At 41.3% G+C, this 23,743-nt stretch overlaps 1 protein-coding gene across 1 annotated transcript in view; it reads right to left on the bottom strand.

Moving 5' to 3' along the window:
* Window positions 1-23,743, bottom strand: part of KCNJ3 (potassium inwardly rectifying channel subfamily J member 3) — a 237,086-nt gene that overhangs the window by 8,564 nt on the left and 204,779 nt on the right. The gene's annotated exons all lie outside the window — the stretch shown is intronic.

Below are 23,743 nucleotides of genomic sequence, written 5' to 3'. Positions count from 1 at the left end.
TTTACAAAGAATAATTATAAAATGTAACTTTTAATAATCATTTAAAATAGGGATTTGCAGACAAACAGACACACAACACCAAACATATATGTCATAGGTAGAGTATAGGTTGTTTTATAGAATAATATTGTACAATCCTATGAATTTTGTAGACTCCTGAGATTATCAGGTGGGGGAAGCAATATTATGAACAATATGTGCTGCTATTATGTCAGCTTGTCAGTTCCTAGTCCCATCTTGATAATAAGGGAAGTTTAATTAGCAAAATATATATTATTTTGAATATTATCACCAAAGAGGAGTTGTCCTGCTCTGGTGCAGTCCGGAACACTTATATTGATACTGGGCAATTATTATTTAATTATTGTTGTTGCCGTAATTTATAAGTAAGGAGATAAGTACTGAAGCTGGGTATTTTTGTTGCGACGGTAACCACTCTGATGAAGATGCAGATTATAGATAAGAGAGATAAATGGGTGACACTCACAGTAGTAAAGATCCCTGAGGCTGCTGCTGACTTTTGCAACCATCCCGGTTTCTCTGAAAGTCAGTGAGCGGTCAGAGATGTTATTTCTGTATGAAGAGAGTGTCAGAGAAAGCAAAATTGGGGCATCTGCTGTCTCCTATTTGGTAGATCAAAATTTTGTTTGTATTCTTAAGATCTACTGTAACCCAGAAGAAGAAAGAAGACACTAACATACAGTAAAAAAACTAAATGAATGTTAAAAAACAGTTAGAACACCTTTACAACTACAGGTTGAGTATCCCTTATCCAAATTATTCCAAAAACCCTACATTCCAGAAAGTGGAAAAAAAAATTCTTGCTAAAAACCTACTGGGAACATTTGTAACAGATCTACTGAGGACATGATATGTAACTAGCACTAAATATGTGCAAGACAATGATTGCTTGGCATTCAAATTCAGTACCTGAGATAGTACACAAACTTTGTTTCATGTTTTGAAACCTTGTTTTATGCACAAATAAAATATATTTTTGTGTATTTCATGTGTTTAAAGTGTTTATACAACATAAATACAAGATACTTCAAGATACAGCATTGAAATATAAAAATATGCTGAAATACGGAATAATCAGTTCTCCAAAATTCTCCTGGTCCCGAGCATTTTGGATAAGGGATACTTAACCTGTCCTGCATAACTCAGTTATTTAATATGCCTCTATAATGTTTTCTGCCCAGTTAAACCATACCTTAGGTATTCCATGAAGATAAACAAGAGAATTAGAGGAGCAGATGCTTGTATATATTAAATTAGGTGTATTAATTAGGTCAAAATAATCAGAACAACATCATGAAAATGTTTTTTTTTCTATTTTTGTCAAATTCATATATAATTTTAAAATTGGTGCCAAAAATAAACTCATGTTTGGATTTAAATAAATAAAAATAAAATATATTTAAGCTCTCTTCTTTGTTTAGCTAGCATAGGGTAAAAAGATACATAAAATCTACTTCACTTATCAAAATTAGCTGCTATGTATATAAAGATGCAAAACAGTGGAAGCACAGATGGAGAAATCATCCATACTTAGTGGTATCGGCAACATGAGGAATAGCCATTGTGTGACTTCAGTGAAAGATGCCCCGGAAACTTTCATCTGCGCTGTTACAAGATCAAAAAGATTCTGCTGGACCTCGTGGTCTGAGGTAGGATTAGATACAACATCTGACCACAGCCATGATGATATGGGCAGAAGCGAACTAAAAACATTTATAAGACCTGATCATCTACTATCTCCTCTGGTCCAACAAAAAACCTCAAAAGGGCTGAAAATGTTGTTTTAGTTAATGTTGTAATAAAAAAACATATAAAAAAATATTAATTCCAAAGATTTTTTGGACCATTTGTATACTTCCTTTATTTTCTAAAATGATTTTATACATGTAAAGGGCAATTTACAAACCATAGATTATGTTGCAGTATAACAAGAAGAAATTTTTGTGGACCGTTCCCTATAGAAGCACACTCATTGATATATGTATATATTGGGCCTAATGATGAGACCATTTGTCTCTGTGCCCTGAAGTGCCCTACAGTATTTCCTCTCTGGGCTTCTTCCAGTGAGTAGACTTACAAAGTAGGTAAGTTTAAGTCCTAGGGTTAGTTTAGGTATTTGGGTTTTGGCTAGACCCAGTTAGAAATGCATGTTGAGGAAACAGTAAAGCAATCCATTCAAAGTGAATCTACTAAAGGAAAAGAAGTCTGATCTTTTTGTTTGTTTTCCAAGATATTTATGTCTTAAATAACATTTTCTCCAGGTATTGAAAACCCAATAAAAACCCTAAATGGCTGTCTAGATAAACTCCAGGAGTGGATGAGTGCTAATTTGCTGCAGTTGAACTCTGATAAAACAGAGGCCCCAGGACAAGACTGCAGCATGGCCAACCAATGGGACTTACACTTGGAGGTTCAAAACTACAATACACTGAACATGTATGGGATATTGGCATTGGCTTCACCCATAAACACAAGATATTAGCCACAATAAAAAAAAAAATCAAAATTTTTTTCATCTTAGGAACATAGCCAGAATCAAGCACTACCTGCAATTGTATCATCACACCTATACTACTTCAATGCCTTCTAACTTGGTCTCCCAGCAAAAGAATTGCACCGCTTACAGATGGTACAAAATGCAGCTGCAAGACTACTAACCAACCAGCTCTACTTCAGCCACATAACACCCATTCTCTACTCCCTTCATTTGCTACCTGTAAGATGGCGAATCTTTTTTAAGATTGGCTTAATGACTTTCAAAACCCTTAACGATCAGAGCACAAAGTACTTGAATCAGCTTCTGATTCTTTACAGGCCATCTTGATTAAGGGCTGTATACACTATGGCGATCCAGCCAACACTGATATTGGCATCAGCGGGACCCACAACTGCAAGTGCACTTGCCAATGCCACACACGAGGGGGGGCGGCGGTGGGGGGAACGACAGTCATGCAGCATGGCCATCTCTGACAATGGCCTCCACCATCTGAATATGCTGGAAGAGGGTGGGGGTGGGAGCACATCTCGTTAACGATGCACAGCGTACACACTGGACAATATTGTTCACAATATCGTTCAGAAAGCCCTTTCAGAAGGATATTGTGAGCAATATCGTCTAGTGTGTATGGGCCTTTACTACGATCTGCAGATGATGGACAACTGTACCTGGAATCTGTCTGGGGGTTGAGCTTTCAGCTTTGTAGCCCCCACTCTGTGGAATTCTCTTCCCCACACAGTGCGAGTGGCCCCCATTCTAGATTCCTTCTAAAATTGATTCAAGACTTTTCTGTTCTCTCAAGCATTTCACTAATATCCACTGTTAAGCTTGTTTTTTTTTTTTTTTTGTGCTGTAAAGGCAAAAAGCACTTTGAGTTCTATTGGGAGAAAAGTGTTATATTAACCCCTTCCCGACAATTGACGTACATTTACGTCATGGTCGGGAAGTACTTCCCGACACATGGCGTAAATGTACGTCATGGCATTTAACTGTCACCGCGTCTATAGACGCGGTGACAGTTTCAACATGTCTGCTGTCCCTGACAGCAGACATGTCCGTGCATGCCCAGGGGGGGCTGCGATGCCGCCCCCCCGTCGGCGATCGCTGTGATTGGCTGTTCAGTGTGAACAGCCAATTACATCGTTTTCTGTGTCACCGGCGAATAACGTTCGCCGGTGACACGCGATCGGAGGTGATTGGTGCTGTAAAGTACAGCACCAATCACCGCGGGGTGTAAGGGTGACACTGGTGTCACCCCACCTCACCCCGCCCGCCCCCAAAGGCCGTGATTGGTCCGTCGGACCGACGGACCAATCACAGCCATGGAGGGGGGTTTAAACTAACGGTGACTGCACTGCAGACGCCATTCCGGTCTGGAATTGCGTGCAGTGCGGTCACCGTGCCTAGCTGCCGCGATATACTGACCAGAACCTTGCAAAATACTTACCTGATCCTTGCAAATATCTTGCCTGCTTCATCACTGCTTGTAGTGTGCTGGATGCTTCCTGGATCCTGTTACTTGTGACTTCCTGTGTTGTGAACTTGTGCTGCTGCAGTGTAATAGCGTTAGTTAGATAGAGAGAGATAGAGAGAGATAGTGTCAGAGAGTGCTATATTTTGTGCTGCTGCAGTGTGATATAGTTATAGAGAGAGAGATAGAGAGAGATAGAGAGAGATAGAGAGAGATAGAGAGATATAGAGAGAGATAGAGAGAGAGAGATAGAGAGGCCTAGTGACAGAGAGTGCTATATTTTGTGCTGCTGCAGTGTGATAGTTATAGATAGAGAGATAGAGAGAGATAGAGAGAGATAGAGAGAGAGAGATAGAGATAGTGACAGATTGTGCTATATATTTTTTATATAACTGACTGCTGCCCCCCCTTTTGTGCTGATCAGTATAAATTAACTGATCAGCAACTTTTTGGGGGCGCAGGGTTTTTTTTATATATATATATACCTGTCACTGCTGCTGCTGCAGTGTCATAGAGTGTTAGATAGTGAGAGATAGAGAGATAGAGAGAGATAGTGACAGAGAGTGCAAAATTTTGTGTCTGCTGCCCCCGCCTTTTGTGCTGATCACTATATCTGAGGTGATCAGCAACTTTTTGGGGGTGCAGAGGTTTTTTTTTTTTATATATACCTGCCAGTTGCACTGTCAGTTGCACCAAAGGTTGTGCACCTGCTGCCCCTCACTGGTAATCAGTGTCGCATCACTGATCACCTTTTTTTTTTTTGTGTGTGCTGTGGGGTCTTTTTTTTATTTTATTTTTACACACACTGTGATTTTGTGGGTGTCCTGTGGCCGCTGTGTGCTGATCAGTGACGTACATCACTGATCATCTTTTTCGGCACAGGGTTGATCTATTTTTATTTATTTTTTTTGATCAAATTCCTGTTGCCTTTGAGCGCTGTTCAGTGACGGACGTTACTGACCAACATCTGTGCTCAATTTTTGGCGCAGGACCTTTTTTTTTTTTTTTTTTAACCCCTTCAATTTTTTTTTTTAACTCCTTCAATTTTTTTTTAACCCCTTCAATTTTTTTTTTTTTTAACCCCTTCAATTTTTTTTTTTGTATAAAGTATTTTTTTTTTCTGCACTACATACACACTACACACTACATACCCCCCGGGTTGAAATAAAGTTTGTACCCCCCCCCTACACTATACACGTGTTGAAACATTTCACTACCAGTAACACAAAAATAAAAATGGCATCCCAAATGTCATCCCAAATGTCATCCCAGTCATCCAGAAGAATGTATTCAGCGGAGGAGGCATATGCCATGATTGCTTCTGACTCTGACACAGCCAGTGATGCAAGCGGGGAATTTGAAGGATTCGCCTTAAGCTCCTCTTCCTCCTCTGGTGATGAGGGACCCCCTCAAAGACGCCCCCGTAGAGCAGCTGAGACCCCCCCCCAATAATTGATCTCGTATGGACCCCACCACCAGACAATTTTGAGCCCCAGGTTCCTGAGTTTTTGGCCATGCCAGGAATCCAATTTGATTCCACAGGTCTCAGAGAAATTGACTTGTTCAAATTATTTTTCTCTGATGATTTTATAAATTTAATGGTGGACCAAACTAATTTATATGCCCAGCAGTTTATTGCTCAAAACCCCACGTCATCATTTGCTAGGTGGACCCCTGTAGATGCAGTAGAGATGATGACGTTTTGGGGTCTGGTGTTTCATATGGGCATAGTAAAAAAGCCAGAAATTAGGCAATATTGGAGTACAGATGTTCTGTACAGCACCCCATTTTACCGTATGGCCATGCCCCGGGCTCGATTTGAGACGATCCTTAAATTTTTGCATTACAACGATAATGCACAGTGCCCACCCAGAGATGATCCCACCTTTGACCGGCTATTCAAAGTCAGGCCGGTCATTGATCATTTCAGTGCCAAATTTGAAGACATGTACATCCCAGATAAATTCATTTGCATAGACGAGTCCCTTATACATTTTAAAGGAAGGGTTAAATTCCGCCAGTACCTTCCCAGTAAGAGGGCAAGGTATGGCATAAAAATGTATAAGCTGTGTGAAAGCACCTCAGGGTACACTCACAGGTTTAGGGTATATGAAGGGAAGGATTCAAGAATTGAACCGCCAGAATGCCCCCCCTCCCTCGTAGGTGTTAGTGGAAAAATTGTCTGGGATTTAGTGCACCCCTTCCTGGATAAAGGTTATCACCTCTATGTGGATAACTTTTACACCAGCATCCCCCTGTTTAAGGCCCTTGGTTCAAGAGGTACAGCAGCTTGCGGTACTGTGCGCAAGAACCAAAGAGGCCTCCCAAAAACGCACATTGCCCAAGTAATGAGAAGGGGTGAAAGCAGGGGAATATGCACCGAAAATATGTTGTTGGTCAAATATAAGGACAAGAGGGATGTCCTTATACTGACAACAATTCACGGAGACAGTACCACCTCCGTCCCTGTACGAGGTACCAGTACCCACACCTCAAAACCTAATTGTATCCTGGATTACAATAGGTACATGGGCGGAGTGGATCTTTCAGATCAGGTACTGAAGCCGTACAGTGCCCTGCGGAAAACAAAAATCTGGTACAAGAAGCTGGCCGTGTATATCATCCAGATGGCACTGTATAACGCTTACGTGCTATTCCGTTCTACCGGCCAGAGGGGGACATTTATGCACTTTCAAGAGGAAGTCATAAAGGGCCTAATATTTGGGAACCAGCAGGCAGAGGGCCCCAGTACTTCTAGTACTGGCCCCCGTATTGTACCAGGGCAGCATTTTCCTGATGAAATCCCCTCCACTGGAAAAAAGGGCAGGACACAAAAAAGGTGCAAAGTTTGCTATAAAAAGGGAATAAGAAAGCAAACTATTTTCCAGTGTGACACTTGCCCCGACAAACCCGGCCTATGTATAAAGGAGTGTTTTAAAATATACCACACATCTATGGATTATTAGGTTCATAATTTCACCGTGCTTCGGGGGTCTTGCTAATGCCACATAGCACCCACCATTCATTCCACCAGAATCTGAGCCGCAAAATCCAAAAATCACTCCTTCCCTTCTGAGTCCTGCCATGCACCCAACTGGTATTTTTTGGTCACATGTGAGGCATTGCCGTACTCGGGAGAAATTGGGGCACAGATTTTGGGGTGCTTTTTCTCCTTCATACCTTCTGAAAATGAAAAATTTTGAGCCAGAACTGCATTTTTGTGTAAAAAAATGTAATTTTTCATTTTCACTGCCCACTTGTATCAAAATTGGTGAAACCCCTGGGGGTTTGAAATGTACACTATACCCCTAGATGAATTCCCTGAGGGGTGTACTTTGCAAAATGGGGTCACTTGTGGGGGGGTTCCACTGTATTGGTGCTTTGGGGGTCTTGCTAATGCGACATAGCACCCACCATCATTCCACCAGAATTTGTGCTGCAAAATCCAAATATCACTCCTTCCCTTCTGAGTCCTGCCACTTTTTGGTCACACATGAGGCATTGCCGTACTCAGGAGAAATTGGGGCACAGATTTTGGGGTGCTTTTTCTCCTTCATACCTTCTGAAAATGAAAAATTTTGAGCCAGAACTGCATTTTTGTGTAAAAAAATGTAATTTTTCATTTTCACTGCCCACTTGTATCAAAATTGGTGAAACCCCTGGGGGTTTGAAATGTACACTATACCCCTAGATGAATTCCCTGAGGGGTGTACTTTGCAAAATGGGGTCACTTGTGGGGGGGTTCCACTGTATTGGTGCTTTGGGGGTCTTGCTAATGCGACATAGCACCCACCATCATTCCACCAGAATTTGTGCTGCAAAATCCAAATATCACTCCTTCCCTTCTGAGTCCTGCCACTTTTTGGTCACACATGAGGCATTGCCGTACTCGGGAGAAATTGGGGCACAGATTTTGGGGTGCTTTGTCTCCTTCATTCCTTCTGAAAATGAAAAATTTTGAGCCAGAACTGCATTTTTGTGTAAAAAAATGTAATTTTTCATTTTCACTGCCCACTTGTATCAAAATTGGTGAAACCCCTGGGGGTTTGAAATGTACACTATACCCCTAGATGAATTCCCTTAGGGGTGTACTTTGCAAAATGGGGTGACTTGTGGGGGGGTTCCACTGTATTGGTGCAACATAGCACCCACCATTCATTCCACCAAAATCTGTGCTGCAAAATCCAAAAATCACTCCTTCCCTTCTGAGTCCTGCCATGCACCCAACTGGTATTTTTTGGTCACATGTGAGGCATTGCCGTACTCGGGAGAAATTGGGGCACAGATTTTGGGGTGCTTTTTCTCCTTCATACCTTCTGAAAATGAAAAATTTTGAGCCAGAACTGCATTTTTGTGTAAAAAAATGTAATTTTTCATTTTCACTGCCCAGTTGTATCAAAATTGGTGAAACCCCTGGGGGTTTGAAATGTACACTATACCCCTAGATGAATTCCCTGAGGGGTGTAGTTTGCAAAATGGGGTCACTTGTGGGGGTGTTCCACTGTATTGGTGCTTGGGGGGTCTTGCTAATGCGACATAGCACCCACCAAAATTCCACCAGAATCTGAGCTGCAAAATCCAAAAATCACTCCTTCCCTTCTGAGTCCTGCCATGCACCCAAATGGTATTTTTTGGTCACATGTGAGGCATTGCCGTACTCGGGAGAAATTGGGGCACAGATTTTGGGGTGCTTTTTCTCCTTCATACCTTCTGAAAATGAAAAATTTTGAGCCAGAACTGCATTTTTGTGTAAAAAATGTAATTTTTCATTTTCACTGCCCACTTGTATCAAAATTGGTGAAACCCCTGGGGGTTTGAAATGTACACTATACCCCTAGATGAATTCCCTGAGGGGTGTAGTTTGCAAAATGGGGTCACTTGTGGGGGGGTTCCACTGTATTGGTGCTTGGGGGGTCTTGCTAATGCGACATAGCACCCACCAAAATTCCACCAGAATCTGAGCTGCAAAATCCAAAAATCACTCCTTCCCTTCTGAGTCCTGCCATGCACCCAACTGGTATTTTTTGGTCACATGTGAGGCATTGCCGTACTCGGGAGAAATTGGGGCACATATTTTGGGGTGCTTTTTCTCCTTCATACCTTCTGAAAATGAAAAATTTTGAGCCAGAACTGCATTTTTGTGTAAAAAAATTTAATTTTTCATTTTCACTGCCCACTTGTATCAAAATTGGTGAAACCCCTGGGGGTTTGAAATGTACACTATACCCCTAGATGAATTCCCTGAGGGGTGTACTTTGCAAAATGGGGTGACTTGTGGGGGGGTTCCACTGTATTGGTGCAACATAGCACCCACCATTCATTCCACCAAAATCTGTGCTGCAAAATCCAAAAATCACTCCTTCCCTTCTGAGTCCTGCCATGCACCCAACTGGTATTTTTTGGTCAAATGTGAGGCATTGCCGTACTCGGGAGAAATTGGGGCACAGATTTTGGGGTGCTTTTTCTCCTTCATACCTTCTGAAAATGAAAAATTTTGAGCCAGAACTGCATTTTTGTGTAAAGAAATGTAATTTTTCATTTTCACTGCCCACTTGTATCAAAATTGGTGAAACCCCTGGGGGTTTGAAATGTACACTATACCCCTAGATGAATTCCCTGAGGGGTGTAGTTTGCAAAATGGGGTCACTTGTGGGGGGGTTCCACTGTATTGGTGCTTGGGGGGTCTTGCTAATGCGACATAGCACCCACCAAAATTCCACCAGAATCTGAGCTGCAAAATCCAAAAATCACTCCTTCCCTTCTGAGTCCTGCCATGCACCCAAATGGTATTTTTTGGTCACATGTGAGGCATTGCCGTACTCGGGAGAAAATGGGGCACAGATTTTGGGGTGCTTTTTCTCCTTCATACCTTCTGAAAATGAAAAATTTTGAGCCAGAACTGCATTTTTGTGTAAAAAATGTAATTTTTCATTTTCACTGCCCACTTGTATCAAAATTGGTGAAACCCCTGGGGGTTTGAAATGTACACTATACCCCTAGATGAATTCCCTGAGGGGTGTAGTTTGCAAAATGGGGTCACTTGTGGGGGGGTTCCACTGTATTGGTGCTTGGGGGGTCTTGCTAATGCGACATAGCACCCACCAAAATTCCACCAGAATCTGAGCTGCAAAATCCAAAAATCACTCCTTCCCTTCTGAGTCCTGCCATGCACCCAACTGGTATTTTTTGGTCACATGTGAGGCATTGCCGTACTCGGGAGAAATTGGGGCACATATTTTGGGGTGCTTTTTCTCCTTCATACCTTCTGAAAATGAAAAATTTTGAGCCAGAACTGCATTTTTGTGTAAAAAAATGTAATTTTTCATTTTCACTGCCCACTTGTATCAAAATTGGTGAAACCCCTGGGGGTTTGAAATGTACACTATACCCCTAGATGAATTCCCTGAGGGGTGTACTTTGCAAAATGGGGTGACTTGTGGGGGGGTTCCACTGTATTGGTGCAACATAGCACCCACCATTCATTCCACCAAAATCTGTGCTGCAAAATCCAAAAATCACTCCTTCCCTTCTGAGTCCTGCCATGCACCCAACTGGTATTTTTTGGTCACATGTGAGGCATTGCCGTACTCGGGAGAAATTGGGGCACAGATTTTGGGGTGCTTTTTCTCCTTCATACCTTCTGAAAATGAAAAATTTTGAGCCAGAACTGCATTTTTGTGTAAAAAAATGTATTTTTTCATTTTCACTGCCCACTTGTATCAAAATTGGTGAAACCCCTGGGGGTTTGAAATGTACACTATACCCCTAGATGAATTCCCTGAGGGGTGTAGTTTGCAAAATGGGGTCACTTGTGGGGGGGTTCCACTGTATTGGTGCTTGGGGGGTCTTGCTAATGCGACATAGCACCCACCAAAATTCCACCAGAATCTGAGCTGCAAAATCCAAAAATCACTCCTTCCCTTCTGAGTCCTGCCATGCACCCAAATGGTATTTTTTGGTCACATGTGAGGCATTGCCGTACTCGGGAGAAATTGGGGCACAGATTTTGCGGTGCTTTGTCTCCTTCATACCTTCTGAAAATGACAAATTTGGAGCCAGAACTGCATTTTTGTGTAAAAAAAATAATTTTTCATTTTCACTGCCCAGTTGTACCACAATTGGTGAAACCCCTGGGGGTTTGAAATGTACACTATACCCCTAGATGAATTCCCTGAGGGGTGTAGTTTGCAAAATGGGGTCACTTGTGGGGGGGTTCCTAACTTTTAGCATCTTATGGTGCCTAGAAACCTACATGGTGCCTAAAAAATAATCTCATAAAAAGGAGGCTCCAAAATCAAGTAGGTGCTCCTTCTATTATGAAGCCTGTGGTTTGGTCAACGTGCACACTAGGGCCACATATAGGATATTTATGAAAACAAAAGAATTGGGGGAATCAATTTTTAGTCACATTTCTCTAGTAAAATGTACTGTGTTCCTTAGAAAAATGTATTAAAATTGCAAATCTGCAAAAAAAATGAAATTTTGAAATTTCACCTACACTTTGTTTTAATTCCTGTGAAACACCTAAAGGATTAACAAACTTCCAAAATGCTGTTTTGAATACTGTGAGGGGTGCAGTTTTTGAAATGGTATCATTTATGGGGGTGTCTCACATACAAGTCCCTCAAAGTCACATCAGAACTGAACTGGTCCCTAAAAAAATCAGTGTTTGAAATTTTCTTGAAAATTTGAGAATTTGCTATTCATATTGTAAGCCTCCTAGTGTCCAAAAAAATTAAAAGGAAGTTGAAATAATGATGGAAACATAAAGTAGACATATGGTCTATGTTAGTTATTAACTATTTTGAGTGGTATGATTATTTGTCTCACAAGCAGAAAATTTAACATTTTGCAAATTGCTAAATTTTCCATTTTTTTACGACATTTTGGTATTTTTCACAAAAAAACACAGACTGTATCGACCCAAATTTACCACTAATTTGAAGTACAATGTGTCACGAAAAAACAATCTCAAAATCACTGGGATAAGTAAAAGCAAAAAAAAGTTATCCCCACTTAAGTGAGACATGTCAGATTTGAAAAAAAGGGCTCTGTCAGGAACGCAAAAACTGGCTCTGTCAGGAAGGGGTTAATAACACTATAGATTATTATTATTATTATATATCATGTACTTTTGCTGTGGGGGCTGATGTCACAGCTGGGCAAGCAAATTCAAATGCCCACAAAGCTGGGTATGCTAACCGACACGTCAAGTATGTATACAGTATGTATACAGAAGGATATGGGAGGGGGACTTGCTATACCTGGAGTTTGTGTGAAGTTCAATCTTTCCAGCTGTTCCAGAAGACTAAGCAAGTATGCATTATATGATAGCCTCAATCTCTAGTATATCAAGGGCTTCATTTTTCGAAAGAGCTTATATTCAGTGCGTTGTTCTATAACGGTGTTATATACTAACTTTGTGAGGTTTAAATACTTTGGGGGAATTTACTAAGATGTGTATTCTACTTCACATGTGATGTTGCTATGGGCAACCAATGAGACCCTGTCTACTATCTTCTAGAGGGTGCTTAATAAATAAGAAGTAGATTCTGATTGGTTGCCCATAGCAACATCACATGTGAAGTAGAAAAGTAGAATACACATCTTAGTAAATTTCCCCCTTTATGTCTTAGCACCAGTCATTTCAAACTGACAGGGCCTGGATCTGAAAATGTTTAAGGGGGGGGGGGGGAATTGGCAAGTGCAATCAAGACCTTTGTGGGCTGCACTTGCCACCTATTCTATTTTATAAAATAGCCTGTGTAAGTTGGGATTCCGACTGTCGGGCTACTGGCGGTTGGGATTCCGGCAGTCGGAATCCCAACTGTCTGTGACTCATCCGGTACTCATTATGTGGAGTCCAATAGGTTTCTATGAGAAAATATCCATATTGTACTCTTCAACTTGCTATTCTTATTTGGCTCCAAAAGACTGGTTAGTTTTTGAATTATTGAGCCATTTTAAAAGTACACTTCTTCCTCCATTGCATAGATTTTGTGTTACTTTCAGATGAATAAGACTGCATTTTGTAGGCAAGATGTACTACCGTAGTGTTTGGTTCCCTAGACCATGTATTAAAAGGTTTCAGTGATTGTAATTGATCCCTCAATTGACTGCGCAATACTTTTCAATGTTCATCTGTGAACATAATCATCTTTTATTGCTGTGAAGATGTTTCAAAATGAGTTCAAACATAACACTCATCAAATAAGCCAGAAGTATTTTTTTTATTATTCTTACGATCACCCAAACATTCTGATTTGGATAAAGTAGCTTAATATTGTTTATGAGTTTGTTAACCAATTGTTTTTGGTCTTTTATATTGACTTTACCAGCTCTTTATACACATCAATATCACATAGTTTTAACTTTATAGATAGAGTTTTCTTAATTCACCTACAGCAAATTATTATCATTTTAAAAACATGTCTGTAGGTAACATAGAAATGTAGGGCCTGATTGGGAGATGGGGCAGTTAGCACAGCCGCTATGTCTTTGTACACTGTGGCTTAGCTACAATATGCAAAAGCCGTAGGAGGAGTCTTGAGTTAAAGACACCCATTCCAGGCTTCTGTGATCCACTGCTTAGTTTGAGGATGCCACAGGTTCCTCAGTATGTCTAGTTAAATCACGCGGCCAGGGCCAGTGAAGCTGCTTCCAAGGACACAGCCACTGGCTTTGGCATACCTAGGAAATGGAAGCGACGTACAGCCCAACTCCACCCTGGTTTCGGCAAAGCTGCCTACCACTGACCCCAGTGGCATAAGTTCATCCCAGTTGCCCGGAGGCAAGATGTATATTTGTGCCCCCCTCCACACACACACACACACAACCTTATATAATCTATGTACGGTATATGTCTGTTATAAACTATATATCTATATATATAGAGAGAGAAAAAACATATATTTCAGAACTCTGCCACGGAAGCAATATTGTTGGCTTTCAATTAATGGATTTAAACTTGCAGGACAGGAGAGGTGCCCCCTTGGGAGCAGGAGCCCAGTGTCAGATGACATCATTGTCTCCCAGAGTTCTGCCTCTGACTGACCCCCAAACTTCAGCAGCACATCGCCTATTATTCTGAAACATTTCAAGCACTGCGAGTGCTGCTCTAAAAAACATTGGAGATGTGTGTAAACATCAGTTTTAAGTAAATATATTTTTTATTTTATTATCAATTTCAGAGGAAAAAAGTGAGACCGGTAGAACTAAGTAGGAGGTCGAATTAAGTAGGAATAATGATGCATATTTACGATTTTAGTAAACCCTGTAACAGCAGTAGACATTCTTTAATGTACATCAGCGTCACCAGTTTTTTACGTTTGTTACTTCTCTGCGGATTAAACGTAATATGTTCCTTCCTAGAATATTCTGTCCTGCCAAACTTATCCTACTGAGATAAACCTCTGGCCAATTATTAAAACCAAGGATAATTGATTTTCACGTCATAAAAGTATATTTCCTCAGGTACTAATTAATTGCTCAGACTTTTTCACCATACCATATGCTTTTACAACACTGCAAGAGAATTGGGATACAGTATTCCAATTATCTTTTTATAAAGGTCTCAGTGTCTACCTTCTGGCTTCCCTACCCGCTTGGGGCTTTACCTTCCCATTAGGGTATATGCCTCCGTCTACAATTATGCAAAGGGTGACTTTAATGGCAGCACAGGTACAATACAAGAAAGAACATGCCCTTTAAGTGGAAGCAAAAACAAAGAGAACGTTTTGTTCTTTTGATACGTTTCATACTGTGCTGTTTACCCTAGTTCTGGTAATGTCAGATACACAGTGTTTAACCATTTGGCACTTAGTTTGTTCCCAAACAGTTGACATCTCTTGCTGAGCACTGTAATTGCCACCAATATATAGCAGTCAGTGGATGGAACTGGATGTCTATTTTCTTAGAATGTTTCCTCAGAGAAAATCTATATTGAGACTCACTATTGTGGACAAGCGTAACTGTTTACCAATGAATTTTGAAAGCACATGGGGGTTTATTTAGAAATCAGACTTTAATCAAGTGTACGGTTTACTGAAGATTAACATATTCCCTACAGATCTTTGTATCAGCGGCATAACTAGGGCGGTGGCAATGGTGGCGGGAGGAGCCGGCTCCACAGGGTTGCAGGTGAGCAGGACAGTGACTTGCAGGACCCAGAGGCAGGATTAATGCTGTGGGCCACAAATCTCAGGAGAGGGGTAGCAGGAGAGTCTGTGAATTCAACAGCTGCAGGGTGGCGATGCCGCATCTCCAAAGCAGGGACAGAGCCGTTCCTGCCTGTGGTGTCTGCCGGCTCCAGGCTGCGCAGGAGATCTCACATGAGTAGAGAGATCTTGAGCATGCCCAGTAATGCCAGCCAGGCAGGCAGAGACAGAATGTCAGTGCGTGTTCATGTGCTGTACGCAGTAGGGGACATTGTTGGAGGGGGGAGTTTTTGCTCCCACGATTTGGTGGACAAGACGTTAATACAGTACATCTGTCTCTCCTGATTCACCTGTCTGTTCCCTCTGATGGAGGAAGCTTACTGCTGCCAGGCCTATAGAGAATTGTGAGGCAGCACCAGCAACAGTGGTTTGGATTTATTCAAATCTGAACCTGCTAGAGCTTTGGGGATCTGGGGTGATCTCTACTTCCTTGAGGCAAAACCTTAATATCTAGCTTTTGGATGTTACAATTTGACATCGGACTCCATTTTCAAAAGTCTAATTGAAATCAATGAGCAGATGCTGATTGGTTGAGAGAGCCATCTGTAATGCACGCATGAAACCAGCTAAAACGGCCCCGCATAAATGGCCACCGCCTCGTTGGAGACAGACGCTAGGAGGTCCTACTTTTTTTGGCAAGGCAGCGTAAAACTTCTAGTTATGCCACTGCTCTGTATTCATTATTTACTCTTTTTGTTATGTTTTACAATTCATCTGATTTATCTTCTACAATATCCCAACTCCTAGCCCAAAGAAGTCCCAAAAAGTTCTGTTCCCACTGAAAGAGAACATATCAGTTTCTATATAGGTGTTTGTAGCTTAACTTCACAATTCATTAGGGATTTCTTTGACCATCTTCATTTCCTTTCTCTTCACTTCAATGTAGTAAATCTAGCACACATGCATTGTGTGCATTGTGTGGAAATCTCCCCAGTTTTGGATGGCATTCCCACACAACCAGAAAAAGAGGCAAATCTCTCTAAGACTTTTCCAAGTGAAGTGGGCAGTCCAGGTGGCTGTTAACACGATTTGTACAAAATCTTGCTTGGCCATGCCCTACCCATATTACAGTGTTGGTAATAGCAGTGTTGAATCAGGGGGCTGGACATACTTCACAATTGTAGAATTAACCACAGGGTGCAATGCATACCACATCTGTATTAGACAAGGAATATGTGATGCCTTAATAATCATCATTTATTGTTTGAGTGATAGTAATTCAGTAGTTTTGTGAAATTCTAGATCAAATCTAAGAATCCTTAAGGGACATGAAAATTAATGTTTATTTGCCTATGGAATTTCATTGCTTATATATATATATATATATATATATATATGTTTCCAAATGGTCCGGCACTCCCCTCGTACAGTGCAAATGCTCTTGGCCCGGGTGCCCCTCCTGTGGGAACTAAGTCCCATGTAATGCATTCATCCAAAAAAAGATGTTACTCCGGGTCTTAAGTCAGTTTCAAAACGATATTTACTGTTGCCTACGGCGTTTCGGGATTTACCCGTCTTCAGGACAAACATGTAAATCCCGAAACGCCGTAGGCAACAGTAAATATCGTTTTGAAACTGACTTAAGACCCGGAGTGACATCTTTTTTTGGATGAATATATATATATATATATATATATATATATATTTGTTTATGCTGTTAAACTTACAAGCAAAGAAATTGACCTCGGGCTCAACAATTTTTCAACAATTGTTCCTTCACACTAACAAACACTGTTACAGAGATTACAATCAGGTGGTGTATAGGACCTCATTCGTCATCAATCACAATTGTTTCTCAGATCCTGTGATTTCTTTCCCAGATAAATTGTTTCCCTTATTTATCTGACTTGCCCACACATTATCTTGAAAGCAGCAATACATAATCTCAATTGACTGTCATTTTACTAGTCACATGAAGAAGATATAAATAATAGGAGGTACTACTACCACCCCCATTCTACTCTTGAAAAAAATGTACAGGTGTTCACACCCTAAAGCTTAACCAGCACAGGGCTCTTGAAACCGGTCCTGGTTCTACAAATACAGGAGTGGATGTGCAGGGGTCCCCCATATTTTTAGAACCAGCACTAGGAACCACTAGCAGAAGGTAAAACCACAGCCAGCAGACACACTTGATGGGTCCCATGGCCAAAGCATCTATCCCCAGGCTAGTCAGCCCTGGCCAGGTATTCTTGGGGAAGTGAGGAACCCCATCCCCCCAAAACCCCAAAAGAGGGTTCTGCAGGCCCGGCTGAAGCCTGGGGCTATCCTCCGAACCCCTGGGCAGTGTGTGCGGAGCTGATAAATTGTGCTCCCCCCAAAGCAGAAGCAGCACCGGGCACCAGGAACCAGCCTTGGTTCTAAATTTACAGACAAAAAAATTGTGTAGGGTTCCACCATAGTTCTAGAACCAGCACTGAGCTGCAGAACAGGGAGGTAATTCCACAGCCATGGAACATACGTGACAGTCCGATGGCTAAAGCATTTATCACCCTGCTAGACAGCCCAGGCTGCTGATTTTTGAAGAGATGCGTTCTCCCTCATTTCCAGGGTACCCCAGGCCTAGGCTAAATCCCGGGATTATACCCTGCACCCCAGGGCAGTGGGTTCGGGAAAGCAGTTCAATGGAAGAGAATGAGCAGGAAAGTGTTTCTGAAGAAAGAAGACATAAATAAGCATATGGGAAGAAGGAGTTGAGAGAAGCCCATAGATTTCTATAGAGTAACACCAGCTTTTTCTGGCGTTACTCTATACAGCGTTAACCCTGGCTTTTAGTGCATCTCCCCAGAATCTCCAAAACATATCTAAAATAAAGCAATTAGCACCACTGCCATGTCCCCCTACCCTGTATGACCATACCTCCAAACCTACAACATACATGGATCCCAGAAAAAAGACACATCCCAAAATACTCTACTATATCTAACCCCCCAGTCACCACCAGAAAAACATTGGGGCACTATACGCGGGTGCACTAAGGCCATGGTATATCCAGTTTCCCTGGATCTCATGTTCATTCTAGCACCAGCCAGCTTTGAAAACCCATGCAGTTCCTCTTCCCTGCCTGGGTTGTCGCTGTCTGCTGTAGTGCTTCTAGTACAGTGTGGTCTGTATATCAGCACTAATATGCAAACCAGATCTGTGCTAGAAACACCACAGCAGACAGTGACACCCCAGGCAGGGAACAGGAACTGCATGGGTTTTCAAAGCTGGCGGGTGCTAGAATGAACAGTATGGATCTAGGGGGCAACAAGGAGACTCACAAAATAAACAAACAAGATAGCCTAACCAAATATAGAACCTAAACAAAAAAGGATTACTGACGGAGCATACCCTGGAGGTAAATAAGTACTAACAAAGGAAAAATAAGTTTACAGGATGTGACAGTATGAAACATTGAAGTAGAATTCAATAGCATAATTGACAGAGCAATGACAAAACAGATTAAAGAAAAACAAATAATGGCGATATGTCAAGTGTGCTCAGATCAAAACGGGATACAAAAAGGGTACAAAACTGGGAGCAAAGATCTCTACGATCTGCAACAAAAAAAACCCAGAGGACCTCCATCCAACGACTGCCCATCTTCAACTATTCTCCAATCCCATGAGGGCTAATGACAGTAACACGATCTGCATAATAGACAAGTTTTTCAAAAAATTGGCCCAAAGGAACCCTTGAAAAATTAGGCTGCATAGATATACAGCAATACAAGCTGATATCAAGTAGCGCTGGCAGGAGTCAACTGCAGTAAATACAAATGAATTCAATACACAAATTTCATATACATTTTCATGCAGCTGTAGTGTCCAGGTATAGATACAAAAGTAATCTCTGGATACAAAAGTAGGCACTTGATCTATTATAGATTGTGAAAGATCAGTATATATTTGTTTAATATAAAAATGTATTTATATATACTGTGTGTGTGTGTATAATATATATATATATATATATATATATATATATATATATATGTGCAAATGGGGGTTCACCCTGAAAGCGCTTCCAATTATATAAAGCGACTACCTCCACAAAATCTCCCCTGCTAGTGGGAGATGAATACAGAAACCAGAAAGTGAAATGAGGAGGGCGCTACAGAGATTTCCACCACCTTGTCAAGTGCTCAAATTAGGCAGATAGACAATTTAACATTCTTAATGGCAATTTATTAAAAATATATGGATAAAATATTGACAATTCATGATCTTTGAAACCGCATAGATAGACCCAACGCGTTTCGTCTCCGAAGAGACTTCTTCAGGGGTACACAAGAATGGGCGGTATGCTAGGTCTAAGACCAATAACAGACTTTCTTTGTTTTAAAAATATCGGAGAAATCAGAATGGGGTATGCACCGTGTGAATCCTCCAGCGCCTAATCAGAAGTGACACTTCTGATTAGGCGCTGGAGGATTCACACGGTGCATACCCCATTCTGATTTCTCCGATATTTTTAAAACAAAGAAAGTCTGTTATTGGTCTTAGACCTAGCATACCGCCCATTCTTGTGTACCCCTGAAGAAGTCTCTTCGGAGACGAAACGCGTTGGGTCTATCTATGCGGTTTCAAAGATCATGAATTGTCAATATTTTATCCATATATTTTTAATAAATTGCCATTAAGAATGTTAAATTGTCTATCTGCCTAATTTGAGCACTTGACAAGGTGGTGGAAATCTCTGTAGCGCCCTCCTCATATATATATATATATATATATATATATATATATATATATATATATATAAATAAATAGAACTCCAATAATGAAGGCACACGACACAGGCAGTAATATCACAACGAGTGTATTTGGCTAGTTAACATCATGTTAACTAGCCAAATACACTCGTTGTGATATTACTGCCTTTGTCGTGTGCCTTCATTATTGGAGTTCTACATGCATCGTGGGAGTGCACCGACCAAGTTGGATACAAAGATAATTGGAGTGCCGGCATATTTGGAGGATTATATATCTAAATATATATATGCGTGGGGGGTGGATCAGCACTCTCCTTCCTTGCATGCAAATACTCCGGTGCCCTCTGAGTGGATAATGTAGAGGTAGGAAGCAGTGGCACTCGGAGGCTGAACAATAATCTGCACCTTGATAAAGGGGTTCTTATACCCCAAAACATTGTGATCACTTGTATTAACCTTTTATTTATTAAACTTCGTTGAGATTATTGTTCACCTTCGAGTGCCACTGCTTCCTACCTCTCTCTCTCTCTCTCTCTCTCTCTATATATATATATATACATACACACACACACACACGAGGCTTTTTAATCCAGGTTCACCAGAGAAAATAATAGTGGACACTGCAGGGTCTCATTAAAAAAAGAAAATATTAGATTATAAAGTGCATATAACATCTTACTGCAAGTTAAATGGTCAACGTTTCGCTTTTTTCTTCAGGACACAAGTGGCATTTACACAAAGGTGCAAGGTGAATAATGGTACACGACAATGAAATCAAAAAGAAGGATTCCATATATATACTGTATATATATATATATATATATATAATGCTTGTGTGCAGACTTCTATCAGAATATTGCAGCAATGGGGGTAACCTGTAGCAATCCCATTGTATTCCTGTAGCCACTGACACCCTCAGGCACCCTGCCTACAAACATAGGCGTGCGCACATTGAGTGTTAAGGGTGCACAGGCACCCCCTAATGCTGTGCCCCCACCCCCACACTTATTGCTGCTAGTAATACCAGCAATACCTTTTACCAAAGACTTTTGCTTTTTAGACCTGTATTCCATTAAAATAAGCGCCCATCAATCAATTATGTGTGTTTTGCATTGTTAATTGTATTACACCATTGTCATATCACTACATATCTGTGTCATCCAGATATGATTTTGACTTTATTTGCATGTACTGTTACACAGAGTAATTAGAAGATTAAACTGAAATAGACAGGATACTGTATAATGGTGTGTCTGAGAGACGTTTTATATTGTAGTGAGTGCACGCATGATTGGCGGTGTTAGACAGACCCAATGGCGGTGTTAGACATGCCCAAGAGGTGGTGCTAGGCACACCGCTTTGACAGTGCACCGCCACCCCTAACAAAATGTGCTGCGCACGCCTATGCCTGTAAACAAAACACTGAAGTCTCCTCCTGCACATTGGATTGTAAGCTCTGCTGCCCGATCTGTGTTATGTTGGTGTTATACTACTGAGGAGAAAATTGGTGAATAATTAAAGCCTGTGAAAAATACTGTTACGGGACAAGCTCAAATAACAGTGGTGGGATACCACTGGAAACGGTACTGCTCTGAGTGTGGGGTGCCGTCGTGTCTTATATGGTGGAGGGAGCCACTTTTGAACTTACTACACTAGAAGGCGCCCATCTCACCCTATTTTCCAGATTTGTTATTAAGAAGGTTTCCAGGAACAGAAACCACGAAGAGAGGAGCTGCCACTCTGGAAGAGAGGGATTGTGTTAGAACAGAGAACACAGGAATGTGTCCTGGGACAATTGGAGACAATTAATAGGGACATCAGCACTAGTACCATACTTCTCTCTCTCTCTCTCTCTCTCTCTCTCTCTCTCTCTCTCTCTCTCTCTATATATATATATATATATAGAAAGAAGAGACTGGCACTCCTGGGACTTGTGAAGAAACTCTGTATTCAAAAAATATGCAACGACCAACGTTTCGGGGCAGATGCCCCTTTGTCAAGGTGTAGGTTCACCTACACCTTGACAAAGGGGCATCTGCCCCGAAACGTTGGTCGTTGCATATTTTTTGAATACAGAGTTTCTTCACAAGTCCCAGGAGTGCCAGTCTCTTCTTTCTATTTATTGTCTATTCAACTGAACGGGCACCCGGGCAGTCGAGCAGGAGGGGTGAGTGCCGGACCGCAACCCAGATATATATATATATATATATATATATATATATATATATACTGTATATATATATATATATATATACCAGCCACCAGATGGCAACAAGCACCACTGAGCAAACCAGAGCCAAAAGCCTCATAAAACAGCAGAACAGCAGACATGCGTCCACAGCAATGGCTGCCAGAAGCAGCGCAGGCCTCAATACATCTCAGAGGGACAGGAGAGCACAGCAAAAGGTTATCCATTACTAAAACAAAATGGAGTCTTATGGAATTCGCAGGATAAGTCAACAGGCTCTTTGGTCTGTAGAGCTGCATCCAACTTCATGCTTATCCAGGACACCCCCCCCCAGTGGTACCCGTATTAAATCAAAAGTACAGTACAATTACTAAATAACAATTTCTCTGTACACCAATGTAGATTTTATGATTGATGATAAAAAAGATGTAAAAGACTGCATTATTTTTATATATTGTAAATCTTGTTTCAACTATTTTCTTGCCTTTTATAAGATTTATTTTCCATTTAAATCCACTGTTAAGGGCAAGAAACAGGAGTAGCTGAAATATTAAGTGTCCGTGAGGTCAGAATTGATAGCTGCCCAAAGCACGGCGGAGTCTGCGGTTACCATAGCAACCTCAATACCATAGTAACCTCAGACACAAGAGATCCGGGAAAAATTTGTTTAAGAGCTGAAAAAAGCACAGGGGACAATCTATTCACTTCATATGTGTTAAACTCATTCATTCTTTGTGCAATTGATATGGTTTTAAAATGTGATGTCTGGAACCACTGTATAATAGAAAAGAACTAAGGACTGACATAGATTCAGTTTATGAGTTAAGGTGGACTTTTGCTTTCCTGGTTCTGTCTTCTAAAATCCGTGTAATTATTAGAATGAACATCTAAATAACTTGTTTATTGAGAAAGGTGGGTCTGATTCAGGCATGGGCAGAGGTGCAGCAGCAGCTGCAACTTTTATCGCAGCAGCTACTGGGAATTTATGCTACTGTCTCAGCAAATGGGCTTCCTACAGAGGCAGCCACCAGCTGAGACAGTAATCTGCTGCGGCGCAATTAATGTTGCACCTTTGAGAGGACATCGGCCACACCGTTGGACATTAGAACAATTCTAGAAACCAAGAATGTTCAATGGTGTAAGTTTGCTGGTTCAAGTGGAACTACACACCCAAACTAAAGCCACCGGCCAGTCATGCCTATCGAAATGTAATGGATCTCCATGCAATTACGATATGAATGTGCTAGGGGGTAGCCATTGGGATACAAGTGCAGATTTAACACATTGGGCGTTTGTACCCAACCAGGGCTAATCACTTCTCTGCTAATTTGCAAAGCCCTGCGATCAGATAGCCGCCACCCGCCAGAGTGAAATCCCGCCCTGCTCAAGGCTGCAATAATATAGCAGAATGGCGATTAATTGCGAATCCATTTAAAAAACTCACTCATCAAATGATTTTTCCAGTGTGTGCAGTGTGTATAATCCAGGACTTACTCAACCAGTGCCATAGAATCAGGCTGATCGAGCCTCTCCCACACCGTCCCTGTAAATGCATGGCACACCTGACAGTCCCAGAAAACAGCAGGTGCCCACCCACAAACGCCAGCCTACTGTCAATCAACTTGCAAACGGCTTGCGATCAGAAAAGACGCCG

The sequence above is a fragment of the Crinia signifera genome, chromosome 7, assembly GCF_055691185.1.
Source record: "Crinia signifera chromosome 7, ASM5569118v1, whole genome shotgun sequence".
Lineage (NCBI taxonomy): Eukaryota > Metazoa > Chordata > Amphibia > Anura > Myobatrachidae > Crinia > Crinia signifera.
This window is presented reverse-complemented; position numbering and strand designations above follow the sequence as displayed.